The sequence below is a fragment of the Microcaecilia unicolor genome, chromosome 1 (assembly GCF_901765095.1).
Source record: "Microcaecilia unicolor chromosome 1, aMicUni1.1, whole genome shotgun sequence".
Lineage (NCBI taxonomy): Eukaryota > Metazoa > Chordata > Amphibia > Gymnophiona > Siphonopidae > Microcaecilia > Microcaecilia unicolor.
Genome location: NC_044031.1, coordinates 82,967,289 through 82,979,649, shown reverse-complemented (window position 1 = coordinate 82,979,649; position 12,361 = coordinate 82,967,289). Strand labels below are relative to the sequence as shown.

Genomic DNA, 12,361 nt, shown 5'->3' with positions numbered 1-12,361 from the left:
TCCTGTAAAAGGCATCATGACTAGGGAAAACTATTTATTTACTTATTGCATTTGTATCCCACATTATCCCACCTCTTTGCAGGCTCAATGTGGCTTACAATAAATCATGGATAGTGGAAATGAGAGGAGAATTGACATTTAGTGTTACAGAAGTAATTTGGGTAGCATGGTAATGGAAAACAGGATAGTGACATGACAAAAGGCATTCTTAACATTGCTAGATATCTATGGGGATTTCACAAATTTTGGTCTTTGTGGTATATCTTATCGAAGAGATGGGTCTTCAGCTGTTTGTGGAAGTTGGTCAGTTCATAGGTTGCTTTTAGGTTCCGTGGCAGTGCGTTCCAGAATTGCGTGCTCATATAGGAAAAGGTTGATGCGTGCATTAGTTTATATTTTAGGCCTTTGCAGTTAGGGAAATGAAGATTAAGGAATGTGTGAGTTGATCTTTTAGCATTCCTGGGTGGTAGGTGTAATCCTCTCACCAAAGATAAAGTATTTTTATCACTCAAAAGTACTTATATCGTTCGTTTGTAAGTGCCTTTATTCCGGTGAAGTTCTTATGATATGCTAACAGGTTCCAAAAATTATCTTCTTCCACCATCTGTATATTATACTCGAACATCACTCGAACATCGAGTGTACTGAGAAAATCCATTTTCCTCCACACAGATTTGAGTTTCGGATTTGCTTCATCAGGGGGAATAAATCTAAACAAAATGAAATCATAACAAATCAAATCTTACGACGTGGACTGAACACATTAAAGTCCACCGCTACTCAATAAAGTTATGAAATCCATCTCCAAAGAATATAACACGTACAGTATAACATTATGCATCATAAATGAAAAAGGCTGCTTACCGGGTGGTCACTCTTATTATTAAATACACTGCCACATGTATAACTGGCATAAATGCCGATGATTTATACATTTAATGACATGGCGACACATAATTATGTATAACAATTGGATTGGACAACAGATGCAGGCATCTAAGTCAGATGTCAATTCTCAAGTGAACTGAATTGTGTGATGTCTGAAAGAACATGGTAGCACAAATTTTTTTTTCTATGGTTACTCTGTGCACATGTTGCCTGTTTTTGCCAAGATCTCTGTTTGCTTTGTGCTGAGATGAGAAATATGTCTTCAGTAGTTTAGTTGGTAATTTTCCAGTTCAAATCATTCAAACCTGAACCTGAAAGTGCAATGACACAGTTCTCCGCTGTTGCCTTTTATGAGGGGTGGCTGAAAGCAATATGCTGCCTGAGTTGAGGATAAGATGGCACCTCCCCCCCAAGGCACACAGAGGTAGTGACTGGCCTCAGAGACAAATGCACAAAGGTCCCGTTAAGGATCGGTCTGCGTTTTCAAATCGGTAAAAATTTGCCGATTTGGAAACACAGAGGGATTCACAAAAAAAAGCGCATGCAAATGAGCTGCTCGTTGCTTTTGCGACCCAGCTCATTTGCATGCGATATGGGGGAAGCAAGTTGATGAGCTGAGCATGCGCAGAACAGTCAATCGCTATGCGTGGCTGCTCTGCGCATGCTACAGATGGCTCTCATACACGCAGACAAGCTGCATGTATGATAGCAGTAGATTTACCCTTTTTAAAAAAAATTTTGGCAAACACAAAAGCACTTTTTTTTGGATGGGCATACCTGTATTGCAGCTCCCTGCCTCCTGATGCTGGGAAAAATGGGAAAAATCTCTCTGCTGCTCTCTGCTCTTCTGTGAAGAATCAGCAGCATCAGGGCTTGGCTCCACCCCCAGCTATTCTTGCAGCTTCCTTCTATTGGCCGGCTGACATCCTAGAACGCCCATCTCCCTGAAGGTGGACTCTCATTGGCTGACTGCTGTCCCAATTCCTCCTCCCTGCAGGATTTCCCTGATGACATCACTTTAGAGCTGTGAACTGATTGGATCTGAACTTCCTGGTGTCCCCCTCCAATAGTGAGTAGGCGGGACATCCTAGGCTGATGCTGTCCAATTGGTTTAGCCCCTCTCTGTGGAGGGGGACACCAGGAAGTTCGGATCCAATCAGTTCACAGCTCTAAAGTGATGTCATCAGGGAAGCCCTGCAGGGAGGAGGAGTTGGGACAGCAGCCAGCCAATGAGAGTCCATCTTCAGGGAGATGGGCTTTCTAGGATGTCAGCCGGCCAGTAGAAGGAAGCAGCAGGAACAGCTGGGGATGGAATCAAGCCTGTTTCCCACAGACGCTGTTTCTTTGATGGACTTTTGTCTTCCTTGCATTTTTGATAAGAAACATATGGCACAGCTTTCATACACGCAAAGAAGCTGCGTGTAAGCTGTTATATTATTTTTTTTGGTGCTCCATCTTCCCTGCCTTGTTTCTCCCCTTCTCCTACTTGCAATAATGAAGAACCAGCAGGTCCACATCTCCCGTTCAAATTTCCACGGTAAAGGTAGGGACTGCTTTTGTGCATGGGGTCGGAAACGGTAGTGCATCACATCACATTCACATTATAATAGTAATTAGCTCATTTGCATTCCATTTTCGTTAGCTGCTACCGTGACAGGAAAATAGCTCAGAGAACCCTTTTGTGCATGTCCCGGTTTACTACTTGCGCGCTAAACTTGCTAGAACCAGTTTAAAAACCACGTTGCTGGCTCATTAAGTTTAGTGCATCTGGCCCTCAGGTAGCAGAGGGACCCCTCACTCAGAACACCAGTGAGGCAGTTGCCCCAAGAAAAAATGGTTTGTGACCACAGGTTATACTCAGCATAAATAATAGCAATTTAAATATGCAGCCTGTGACTCTAATCTAAAAAAAATATTGAATCTGCCCCAACACTGCATACCAGAACATCAAGCTGGCAGTGTAAACATATTTTAAATCCACAGAAACACTATAGCTTCTCCACCAACAATGACTGCAGAGGAGGACTAGGCATTTCCCAAAAGTATTCAGTAAACCCCCTCCAGTATCAGGGCATTATTTGAAGTAATGTGAAACCCTACAAAAGTCACTCAAGACCTGTACAGCAAATTTCAGACATTAAGGCCCTACCTAGGAACAGGCTTCACCATAAATTTTGAAGTGAGACCTAGAAATCAGTGATGTGCATTATTCAATGACTGTTTGGGGGGGGGGGGGGGGGGGCAGTTTTTTTTCTTGCTACCATTGGTCCCAGAAAGCAGCAGCAGGGACAGAAGGAAGATTGGGGGGGGGGGGGGGGGGGGGGGGGGAGGTCTGACTGGGAGCCAAGTAAAGTTGCTGCTGCAGGGATATTTTGGAGGCACTTTTTGGTGCCTACAAATATTTGTCAGCCAAGGCAATTACCTCATTTAGACTAATAGTAAAGCCACCCTATCTATAACTGATTAGCACAAATGTCTCTCTTCATAAAAACATAATTATAGACCATAGCAAATGGGCAGAGAGTATATGTACACTTTAGAATTAACTGGAAGCTTTATTATAATCTGCCCGCCCAGATGAAGCGCACGTTACGATCCTGTAGTGCCGCAAGGAATTTTCTGGGCATCATTATTTGGAGAGCTTGAAATAAAATACAACAGGCGCGGCAGAACATTCATCTTTACTGTAGCTATTCTGCCAAACCAAGAAAGCTCCAAGTCTCCCCACCTATCCAAGTCAGCAGTGATAACCCTAGCCAGCCATTTATAGTTCGCTGTGAAAAGATCCGTTAGTTTAGCCGTCAGATTCGAACATGTATACCCTGGAGGAAAGGAGAAACAGGGGTGATATGATACAGACGTTCAAATATTTGAAAGGTATTAATCCGCAAACGAACCTTTTCCGGAGATGGGAGGGCGGTAGAACGAGAGGACATGATATGAGAGTGAAGGGGGGCAGACTCAAGAAAAATGTCAGGAAGTATTTTTTCACGGAGAGAGTGGTAGATACTTGGAATGCCCTCCCGCGGGAAGTGGTGGAGATGAAAACGGTAGCGGAATTCAAGCATGCGTGGGATAAACATAAAGGAATCCTGTGCAGAAGGAATGGATCCTCAGAAGCTTAGCCGAGATTGGGAGGCGGGGCTGGTGTTTGGGTGGTGGGGCTAGTTCTGGGCAAGACTTCTATGGTCTGTGTCCTGAAAATGGCAGATACAAATCAAGGTAAGGTATACACAAGAAGTAACACATATGAGTTTATCTTGTTGGGCAGACTAGATGGACCATGCAGGTCTTTTTCTGCCGTCATCTACTATGTTACTATGTTACTTGTACTTTGCGATATGAATTCTCCCTCAGGTATTTAGACAAATTTTTTTGAATACCTTTTGATATATTTTTTTAATAACATCCATGAGATCCTCACTAGATGTAAGAAAAAATGTATTTAAAACTTGTTTCCTTTTCTTTCTGCTAGACCATTCTAGACAAGTAAGTTGTGCTCCCCACATAGGAGGTAACTGACTTTCAGTGACATCACCAGCGTTATAAGGATTGTTGCAGTCCTGTAATTCTCCAGTATTCCCTGCCTCTAGCTGTCGGTTGCAGTTTGGATTAGTACATCAGTGAGATTTGCTCCTTCATGCCCATGGGAGATCTAGTACTTTGACAGTAGCCTATCAGCGAGGGCTCCATAGGATCCTGGCCAGTAAGTTCGTTTAAATATCTTGGTATTGACCACGCTCTATCCTTTCAACCACAAGTCAGTTCCATTGTACAATGTTGCTTCTGGGCTTTGTGCCAGCTCTGATTCATACGTAGTCTCCTGGATTCCTCAGCTCAAATGTCATTTCTATATGCAACTTTTCTCAGCCGTTTAGACTACGCAAATATAGTCTATGCAAGTCTCTCACCCTATGTGCTCAAGTGTCTTCAGACTGTTCAAAACGCAGCTATCCTATCTTGACTCGGGCAAGTAAATTTTCATATCACACATTTTTTAATTCATCACCATTGGCTTAAAAGTTTGTTTCATATTCAGTTTAAAGTTTGTTCACTGGTTCACAAAGCCCTCTATTGTTCCTAGGTTTGATGCACTAGTGGCTGCAGTGACTAAGAAGACCGTGTTGCTGGTGGAAGGTAGTATTGGTCTTAAGGATGTCCAGGACCGCAAGCTGAAGTCTGCTGTCAAGCTTTCATTTGATATTGTGGCCTTGTCTTTGCAGGCAGGCGTCTGCAGTTCTTATGCGGCCTGGGCTTGTCCTTCCTGGGTGCAACAGGCTGCGGATTCCTTGTTTGATTCAGGGGCGCAGCCTTCGCCCGAGTTTCTGGATATAGAGACAGGTCTGGCTTATTTGGCAGATGCCTTGTATGATCTGGTCAGGGCATTGGCTAAGCAGATGTCCCTGGCAGTCACGCAATGCCGGTTGTTGTGGTTGTGCCATTTGGCTGCGGATACAGCGTCTAAGCAGTCGGTCATAGCGCCGTTTCGGCCCGGCACGTTTCTCATGGTGCTCCACCTTAAGGAGGTGTATCTGCATATTCCCTTCTGGCCGTCACACCAGCGGTTTCTCCACTTCGTGATTCTGGGTCAGCACTTTAAGTTCCATGCAATGCCATTCAGCCTGGCCACAACCCCATGCACTTTTTCCAAAGTCTTGGTTGTGGTGACAGCAGCCTTGAGACGGGAAGGCATCTGGGTTCACACCTGTCTTGACAATTGGCTCATCAGAGCCTCGTCAGCAGAAGAGTGGGTGCAGGCAACTTCACGGATCATAGCCCTCGTACAGTCCTTAGGCTAGATTATCAATGTGGCCAAGAACAGCCTTGTTCCCACTCAGACGCTGGAATATCTAGGCGTCCTATTTGACACAGCCCGCGGCAGGGTGTTTCTGATGGAGCAAAGACATCTCAAACTGCATTGTTAAACAATTCCACCTTATCTTCATCAGCTTCTACATATTCTCCCCTTCACTTTGAATCTCACAATACCACTTTTGCACTTCCTTCTATCACAAGACATCTAGAAAAATGTCTTGTTCTCCCCCTCCCCCCCTTTTTTCCTTTTTTTTTTTTTTGCAGTGTTCCGTATTTAGGATAACCAGTTTGTTCCATGAGAGCATTGCAGATGGCTCAAAATGCAACAGCTCTAGTACCTTCAGATTTGACTAGATTTGATCATATTTCTGCAACATTGAACACTTATCTGGAAAATCTTACTGGTTCACTCAACAGAATGCCACTGTTTCACCTAAAGATTCCTCAGGAGCGTAACCATTGCTGATTAAAAAAAAAAAGAAGACACAGAGGTGTATTTTCAAAGCACTTAGCCTTTCAATGTTCCATAGGTTTCTATGGAACTTTGGAAGGCTAAGTGCTTTGAAAATAAGCCCCATAGTATCAGTTCTGTTATTGATTCAACACAGCGCTTTACACAAACAAGCGGTAAAAAGAATTCATGATACTGTGTAAAACGCTGTATTGAACCAATAATAGAATTGATATTATGTCTTATTTTTTTATCATCAATGGTTACGCTCCTGAGGAAGCTTTAGGTGAAACAGTGGCGCTTTGTTGAACGAACCAGCAAGATTTTCCAGATAAGTGTTCTTATATTGTCATTTTAATACCAAAAACTGCCACAATGGGTGTGAAGCAGTAATGAAAAAATATACATAAAAATGTTCAAGAAAATAAAAATCAGTAAATCTGTTTTGAAAATAAAGGGGTTTTTAATGATTGATGAGGAAGTTTGCTCAGCTGTGAATTTACTTCCAATACAAGACAACCTTAAATATAAGATAGTTTGCTGAGCTTCTGAAGTCTTTTTTTTTTCTCCCTCAATTTTGAAATTACATAAGACGTAAACGAAATTTTAAAAGACTTGCTTTTGTGGAATATTAAATAAAAATAAATAAATAAAAGCCTCCCTTTGCTGTGTTTGGGGTGTAATGTTGATGATGCTTACTTCTTTATCATCCACTTGGCCTGTCACCCACACAATCCTCCCTTCCTCATATTTTACAAAGGAAATATTTTTGTGCAACAAGATTTTTTTATTTATTTGGATTTTGCTCACACCTTTTCAGTAGAAGCTCAAGGTGAGTTACATTCAGGTACACTGGGTAACTCTTATTGGAAGAATAAGAGGAATAGATCATCTCCCCACACACTAACTTTTCATGTTCAGAGTTTCAGGCCTAGTTTTTTGTAGCAAAGCAATATCATCCTTATGTTGTTTCAGGTGTTGCAACACTCTTTTATGCTTCACAAGGTCATTGAGGCCACTGACATTCAAAATAACAACATTAAGAACCATGGTATAGCCTTCCTTTCCTTCCACCAGGATCCATCCTCGTAGCGATCTGTTCTTATATAGCCTAGATACTTCCCCTTCCTTCCTCCTTCCCTCAAGATTCTCCTTATATTTCCCCTCCCCCCCCCCCAGTTACGTCAAACCCCTTCCCTTCCCTCCCACTCCCAAAGCCCACAGCATGAGTGAGAAACAACTCCCCCTCTCCACTTACCACCTCATATCTCAATGTACAGCATCCCCCCTCTACCCAGCCCCTCCTCTACAACCCTCCTCAGTCTCACACACACATATATACTACATCAAACAAGGCCATTCATGATTCATATGCTTCCATCTCACCCAGTTGTAAGAGCCTTCCTTTCAGTTCAGTCACCACAAATGTCAAGTCAACAAGTTTTTAACATATCTCTCTTTAGAGCCCACCAGACTGTGGCTGTAACAGCTCCTCAGTTCAGTCCACTTGACACACCTCCACTTTCTTGAGTGGAATCTGCTCATGGGGTATCATTTTCCATACTGGTGGATCACCCTTCATGTCCTCTCATTGTGGGGGGGGGGGGATGACTCCTCGTTTGTGACCAGTCTCTTCTGGTCCTTTCCAACTGGTATTCTGCCAACCTTGGCTCTCTGTGGGATTCCTCAGCCCATGCTGACTGGGATTATTTTTTTGTAGACTGGTCATGAATTTAGCCACCAGATCCTGGAGTATTAAAAGACTTTAATCCTCTTGCCAGTAACTATCAGTTCTGCTGCATGCCAAATGCCTGCCTTATATCCAAGTTTTTGGACAGCATCTTTCCATTTCGGCATCTTCTTTTGTTTTCTCACTGTTTTCAATTCAAGGTCAGGGAAAATCTGCGCTTGTAAGCCTTTATAATCCTCAGTAGGTTGGTAACATGGGATCATCAGGAAATTGAATACAAAGAAGTTGAATGTGTGTTGCAGACCTCAAGTAGCAGTGCGCCTGGACTAGGCCTAGCTTTGAGCTCTTCGTGAGCTCTCTCCAGAAAGCACTCCCTTAGAAGATCCCTCACATGGCATCAGGCATCATTGCCTTCTAGGCACTCCAGTACCTTGAATAACCTGAGAGTGGGGTGGCAGCAGCGATTTCCCTGTGCCTGTCTTTCAACACCTGAACTTCAGTGTGCAGTTCTTGGACCAAGGAGCTTTTTGTCCTCAAGGGACTGACACCTTCTGCTCAGTGCCCCCCCCCCCCACCCTAGTGACCAAGTTCTCAAATCGCTCATCAAACTTAGGGCCCTGTTTACTAAGGTGCGTTAGTGTTTTTAGCACACCTGCACTTAGCACATGCGCTAACCATGTAGGTGCATACATAGTTAACGCGCATTAAAAACATTAACGCGCCTATAACGCTGGTTAGTAAACAGAGCCCTTAGTAAGTACTGTTTGAAGAATCTCATCATTTGCTTCCCAGAATTCTTCATCAGAGTTACAATGCCCTCATGCTCAAGTGGATAGGGGAGAGCAGAAATGTTGTAAGGAGAGATGTGCTGTGGCTCAGGAAAGTGCAGTGCAGCAGTATGGGATGTGCAGATACTATGGTCTTCTCAAGAAGGTTCCATTTATTAGCGGAGAGGAGGTAACTTCAGCAAGGTTTGATATTTTCCCATGATTCCACAGGAAACAACAAATTTTGCTCTTGTCATGTAATTATGGGAAACTATGGACTCTGCATGTGTTATATGTGTGTTTATGTATAGCATGAGTGTATTAGTGCGCGATGTATCACACTCTCATACACAGATGCTATGTATTAGTATATAACTGCCAAGATGCTTTTTGTGATGTAATTCAGCAGCATGAAGACAGCTGACATTGAACACACGTGATCTGTTAAAATTGCTACATTCCTATTTCATTAGCAATGCTTAAAAGTGCTAAAAACAAACAAAGCAATTTGTGTGACGCTTGTTGAGATGCTTCTCTCTCTTAAGTAAAAGTCCATCCAGCTGTTACCCTTGAAATAGTAATAATAAAGTCATGAGAAAAATAAACAGAATCCTCTTTAATGCAGCTAGAGAGAGAGAAAGAGGAACTTGCATCTAGGGCAAGTGCTTGCTCTGTCTGCATGCTTTCACTATATGACTTGTTCCTTTCTAGCTTTCTTCTCTTTGAAAGGTATGGATTTGGCATAAAATTAAGGCCTCCGGGGATAGGAAAATGCCTTCTGCATGTGAATGGAACTTGTCTTGAGCACCTACTGAAAAGGCATGAGCCAAATTAAAAATAAATTTCTGCGAACAGACCTTTTTACAGAATTGCTCATCTTAAAATAAAACGACATAGAAGGGTTTCTTTTACTAAGGTGCGCTAAATAAGATGCCCATAGGAATATTAGGGGCGTCTTATCATTTAGTGCATGCTAATTGTTAGTGCGCACCAGGGGGTCCTTTTACTAAGGCGTACTAGAAAGTGGCTGGTGCTGCGAGTAGCATGTGGGTTTGTCTTGTGGCTGAAAAATGGCTGCAGTTTTTTTTTAAATGGCCACGAGTTAATTTCCCCATTAGCGTGGGACCATTATCCCCAGGAGCCCTAACCACCACCTATTTAGGTGGCGGTAAAGGCTCCTGCGTTAATCGGAGTGCACATGGTAATGTGCCCTTGCTACCTGATTAGCGTAGGCATGCCTCCCACGCTGGAACTGAGTTCGATTCCCACTTCAGGCACAGGCAGCTCCTTGTGACTCTGGGCAAGTCACTTAACCCTCCATTGCCCCATGTAAGCCACATTGAGCCTGCCATGAGTGGGAAAGCGTGGGGTACAAATGTAACAAAAAAAAATATATATATATATATATTTTCCAGTGTGGGATTAGCTTGTGCTAATAAGAACACTACCGTGCGACGCTACAGCGCATCCCACGATGGGCTTTGAGGTAGGTGAACCGCAGTTTAGTAAATGAGCCCCTGTATCTTGTAGCACACCTTAGTAAAAAGACCCCATAGTGCAAAATGCAGGGCTATAGTTTAATAAAAGACAAAAAAGTATAGTATAATTTTGATATTGCTGCCAAAAATTGTTTTAAGGGTTCTTCAAATGGAGGTTAATGAATTAGTTGTCATTTACACATAGGTTTTCTATTTTTATTTATTTTTATGTCATATGCAAATTTAATATCAATACCATTTCACCCTTGGGAGGCTCAGGCTTCTGTTTAGTAAATAGCAGCTGAATATTTTTTTTCCTGAATTTTGAGCTAATATGGGGGTCAGAAAAGACTATGTTAGATGGAACCACTTTCATTAATGCCACGTTCTCCTGACTGAACCCATCCTGAGTTAATTATCCATACTCATGCCGCAGTTCCTTAGCATCAGCAGCAGATGAATTCAGATACTTGTGGGTTGTGGCGTCTACCAGCAGGTGGAGATAGAGATCGCTGAAGTGCCTTATAGGACAGAATGGAACTTGGTCAGTCAGTATTCTGTATCTCCAGCAGGCGGATGGAAGGATTTCTCAAGCTCCTGGTTTCATCTGCAGGCAGCTCCTGTTCTGGATTTCCTAGTTCAGCGTAGCTTGGGGTGTCCTGGCTGAGTGGTGCTGGCTTTAAGGGGGTACACGTGGTCACCCTAAGTCCCTCCCCCACCCCTTAACCCCCTCCAGCCCTTTCTCTCTTCTCCTTCCTCCATTAAAAAAAAAAAGCAGCAGCTTATGCTTCACAGGAGAGTGCACTTCCCCGGGGTTTGTGGGCTATGTTTGGAGGGGATGTAAGTCCTGCTTCAGACACTACGTGAGCAGCAGAGTGGACCACTCGTTTGCAGAGTTCAATTCTGGGTGAGTGTATCTTTAATTTCTCTAGTGATCCCAGTCCTCATGGTTTGGCTTGCATTTGTTAAAAATGTGCTGTCGCACATCTGCACAGCGCTTGCTGCTGAATGCGGAGAGCAGTGTCGGGCTGTGCCCGGGGTGGTGTAATGTCTTGTCTGGTCAGAAATGGCGGGCTGCTCCTATGGCTGTTCATCCTGCCTTTTCTGTGACTTGTGGGGGTCCCCTCTCGAGGTGTGTTTTCACCTCTCTTAAGGTCTCTGTGCTTAAGGGTCTCTAAACCCCTTTCTTGGGTTCTGGTTGTCGGGGGGGAGGGGGCTTCCTTTCTGTCCCGCTTTTGGAGCATCAGAGGCTGCTTAGTCTGGGACATTGCAGGTCCCAGTCTAAACCCCAAATAACAATTGCTGCTGCTTACACCAGGCATAATTTGGGGGCTTTCCTTTTGGGTCTGCCAGGGAAGATAAGGAAAGGGATGAAATTTCTTGTCTGGTATAATCACTGGAGTACATTGTAGCACATGTGTTTTGAAAGGTAGCTGCCACTTTTTACCTACTTGGCAAACATCTCAACACATATTGCTTCTTCTCCCCGTAATCCATACATCAACTTCACAGTCACTCAATATGCCCACGCTGCTTCTACCTATACTGTACATGTGCTGTTTGTCAACACTCAAATTCATCATTCATGCTTCTACATCTCTAATCCTATTCGTGAAAACACATGGACTAACGAGATTGATAAAAGAGAATAAAGGGGCTTTTACAAAAGGGTTGCCACGTAGCAACCCAGAACTACCGCTGCCCCAACGTGGCCGCTGACGTTAGTTCTATCTCGAGTGCGCAACATTTCTGGTGCAATGGAAAATAATTTTGTAATTTATAGTGTGGCACTAACTTGGCGGTAAACGGCGCTGCCGGGTTACCGCAGGAGCCCTTACCGCCACCTCAGTAGGTGGCAGTAAGTGCTGTCCACCACAAGGCCACACGGTAAGAATAATCTTACCAGATGGCCATTTCTTTTTTTTAGGGGCTTTTTACCCACTGCAGTTAAAGGGCCCCTGCCACTACCGCAGGGCCCTTTTTCCTGCAGCTTGGTAAAAGGGCCCTTTAGAGAGAGAAGAGAGAATTTTCTTTCTCCTTCCCTGCCTCGGGGCTAGAAGGCAGAGAGGGATTGGGGAAGCTGTTGACTCCTTTAGGGCACTGCTGCTTTTAGTTTCCACTTCTGGAAGTGGAGTTGAAAAAAAGGCTAATAGACAAACGATATATCTAGAAACCCCAAAAGCTCAGAAAGAAACAACACATGAAAGGGGTATGTCTTCCATTCCAGGGTTATGTTGTAGTGAGAAACAGGACATTACAGAGGCTGCTGTAT

At 43.6% G+C, this 12,361-nt stretch overlaps 1 protein-coding gene across 1 annotated transcript in view; it reads left to right on the top strand.

Annotated features, from left to right (window-relative positions):
• Positions 1-12,361, top strand: part of DIP2C (disco interacting protein 2 homolog C) — a 763,198-nt gene that overhangs the window by 353,775 nt on the left and 397,062 nt on the right.